At 49.6% G+C, this 3803-nt stretch overlaps 1 protein-coding gene across 1 annotated transcript in view; it reads right to left on the bottom strand.

Annotated features, from left to right (window-relative positions):
* Positions 1–3803, bottom strand: part of ZNF721 (zinc finger protein 721) — a 207671-nt gene that overhangs the window by 58274 nt on the left and 145594 nt on the right. The gene's annotated exons all lie outside the window — the stretch shown is intronic.

Consider the following 3803-nt stretch of genomic DNA (forward strand, 5'->3'; position numbering starts at 1 on the left):
CAAGTAGCTGGGATTACAAGTGCCCACCATCACACCCAGCTAATTTTTGTATTTTTAGTAGAGACAGGGTTTCGCCATGTTGGCCAGGCTGGTCTTGAACTGCTGACCTCAGGTGATCTGCCCACTTTGGCCTCCCAAAGTGCTGGGATTACAGGGGTAAGCCACCTCGCCCGTCTGGACATTTATTTATTTATTTATTGAGACACTGTCTTGCTCTGTCACCCACTCTGCAGTGCAGTGTGATGATCTTGGCTCACTCCAACCTCTGCCTCCTGGGTTCGAGGGATCCTCCTGCCTCAGCCTCCTGAGTAGCAGGGACCACAGGCATGCACCACCACACAGGACTGACTTTTGTAGTTTTGGTAGAGATGGGGTGTTGCCATGTAGCCCAGGCTGGTCTTGAACTCCTGAGCTCAAGCAAAAGACAGTTTTTTAAAAAAATTTTATACTAGTTTACAAAAGTTTATATCCTAGGTACTTGACATGAAATAGTATGAAATAAAAATATAAAATAGGCCAGGTACAGTGGCTCATGCCTGTAATCCTAGCACTTTGGGAGGCCAAGGTGGGAGGATCACAAGGTCAGGAGATCAATACCATCCTGGCCAATATGGTGAAACCCTGTCTCTACTAAAAATACAAGTTAGTTGGGTATGGTGGCAGGTGCCTGTAATCCCAGCTACTCAGGAGGCTGAGGCAGGAGAATTGCTTGAACCAGGGAGAAGGAGGTTGCAGTGAGCCAAGATCATGCCACTGCACTCCAGCCTGGGCAACAGAGCAAAACTCTGTCTTGAAAAAAAAAATTTAAAAACAAAAACAAAAACAAAAACAAAAAAATATATATATATATATATAAAAAATAAGGCCGTAACTTAATCAATAAATAACACAAATTTTACTCCATTATTAAGATGGAGAATATGACTATAATTGTGTTAGTTAATACTTACGTTTACTGTGGGAGACCAATTAGTTACTGAGTAGAAATGAAGTTAATAATATTGCAATTTGACTTTTGACTTTGGAATGCATAAAGCTAGCAAACCAAGCCTCCCTTCTATATTTATCAACATTTAAGTAAGACAAAATGAATTTTAATAAGAACAAATAAAAAATAATAATATTGTATTTAAAGAAAGCTATGAACAAAAGATAATCTGACCATCACAGTCATCAGTATTTCATTCATACAATATGTAAGACAATATTTTAAGCCATTAAACATTTTTAGATTTAACACCCAAGAGTTTAAAGTGAATATGTTAAATATTTATTGAATAAAAAATTGGTACCTTTAAAAATTAGATTTTAATTGAAATAAAATTAACAGGCCAGGCATGGTGGCTCACACCTATAATCCCAGCACCTCAGAAGGCCAAGGCGGGCAGATCACCTGAGGTCACGGGTTTGAGACCAATCTGACCAAAATGGTGAAACCTGGTCTCTACTAAAAATACAAAAATTAGGCAGGTGTGGTGGTGCGTGCCTGTAATCCCAGCTACTTGAGAGGCTGAGGAAGGAGAATCACTTGAACCTGGGAGGCAGAAGCTGCAGTGAGCCAAGATCACGCCATTGCACTCCAATCTGGGCAACAGAGCAAGACCCCATCTCAAACAAACAAACAAACAAACAAAAAGATTATTCACAAAAATGGAAGTAAAATTTCCACAAATGTATAGAGCCAAAACCAGAGAAATAAATACAAATGGAACGGAGAGAAATTGTCCTTAAGGCTGGAAATGGGTTCTTACAATACCTTCAACAAAAAAGGGTAAATTATTTTCAAAATAAAAACATTAATTTGGTTATCAATAGGAGCTTCTTAAGTGTGTAGTTCAAGAAAAAAGAAATGAATATGAGTGAGAGAGTATGCACGAAAGAGAGAAGGGAAGGTTACCAGGGCTGGGCCCAGCCAAGGCTTTGACATCACCTTATTTGCCTACTATAGGGATGAACTAGGTGGACACGCGGCCGTATTATTACACTATATTAATACAAATACACCTTCCAGCCCTGGGAAGCAGCATACAATTCTGCAGCCAAGAGATGTTAGAATGCTGCTGGAGGATTCCAGGATCTCACAGGCTAGATTTCAGAGTTCTGAATTTTAGACTTTTCAAGGACATGTGCCCATCTGGGGTTCAGGCATAATCGACTACATTTACTGATGGTGACTGTGTGCATGCCACCAAAACATATTACACTATTAACTCACTTAAAGGACTCCATGAGGCAGATACCGCTATCTTGACTTTACAGAGGACACTGAGCACAGGCAAGTAACTTCCCCATGGTCACACAGCTGGAAATAGCAGGGCTGTTGGAATGCGAACCCAGAGTCTGTGTGCTTAGCCACAGTACAGTCCTGCATAACTGCAAAACAAGCTTACGTGCGTGAGCATCTATCTGCCCAAGCAGACAAGTGTCAAACTACGCGAATGCCGTCCGAGCACTGCGTGAGCATACACTTCTCTGAAAGCGTTCTGCTCGTCAACAGAGCCAGCCGGTGACTTTTCTGATCACTTAATGCACCTATCCAATGTCTCTCCACAGGCGGCCCCTGGGTCTGCCGGGGTGCTGGCGTCGGGGTGGCCCTGGCGCTGTCCCCAGCCCCATTCCCCAGCCCATGCAGCGCCATGAGGTGGGACTCCTGGGCGCGTTCTGGGCTCTGGCCCACCCGCGACGCCAGCTACCTGCGGGGCCAGACCCAGCTCCACCCCTCTGGGCTCCGCGGATCAGGGGGTCGCCCAGGGGCGCGGGCCCGGCTTCGTCCTCGACGCCCACGGTGTCCGCCCCGGCCCTGGCTTGGCCGACTGCGGCCGGGTCCGGCGGGGACAGGGGCTGCGCAGCGCAGCCTGGGGTGGGGGGGGCGGGGCCCCCGGGGGCTGCTCGGAACCGAGGGTCCTGGGGCCGCCCGCCCCTCACAGCTCCGAGCGAGCTTGGGGAGGGAGACACACTCTCAGCCCATCTCGCCGCGCCCGACAGCGCTCCGAGTCCGGAGTCCCTTACCCCCATTCTACAGACACCAAGCTGAGGCCGAAGACCGGACGCTCACTCCTGAGTATTTGCTGCCTGCTGAGTGGACACCACCGACCTACTGTTTACAGAGGTCAAGGACCCGGCCCCCCAGGCCCCGAGGACCCCCAGGACCCGCTTCCGGGGGAGGAGGGTGTCCTCAGCAACGGTGACCCGCACCACAGCGCTGCTCACCCGGGTCACTGCCCCAGCCGGTGCGAGGCCCGCAGGGCGCTGGGGATGAGCGACCGACTCCCGGGAACCTGCGCCTCAGGGTAAGGGAGGGCTGCGCACCCAACTCGGCTCTGTGAGGACCCACTGAGGTCGGCATGCGGGCTGCGGCCCCGAAGGCAGGGTTTCTGGAGAGGTGGTTCGAGAGCCTGGAGGAAGGATGGGCTGTGCATGTGTGTGCGTGACTCTGTGTGTGTGACTCTGTGTGTGTGAGACTGTGTACGTGGCGTGCGACTGTGTGTGCGCGCGCGTATATGTCTGTGTGTGTACGTCTGTGTGTGCATGCGTGTATAATTTCTAAGTGGACATCACCTTACACATCACAAGGTTAAAAAATGACCCCTGGGCTGTGCCAGGCCAAGCAGGGAAAGCCCCGCTTGAAAGTGCCTGGAGGACCCAGGCTGTCACTCTTGCCACATTCCGTGGAGTGTGTGGTTGCAACTTCTGTCACTCAAGGCCTGAGGGCGGGGAGATTGGAGCCATATCCAATCAGGGCGCTGGAATGAGAACTGCCCAGTCAGGCAAGCAGCCAGAGAGGAGGCGGTGGCTTCCGGGAT

The sequence above is a fragment of the Theropithecus gelada genome, chromosome 5 (genome assembly GCF_003255815.1).
Source record: "Theropithecus gelada isolate Dixy chromosome 5, Tgel_1.0, whole genome shotgun sequence".
In the NCBI taxonomy this organism is placed as follows: domain Eukaryota; kingdom Metazoa; phylum Chordata; class Mammalia; order Primates; family Cercopithecidae; genus Theropithecus; species Theropithecus gelada.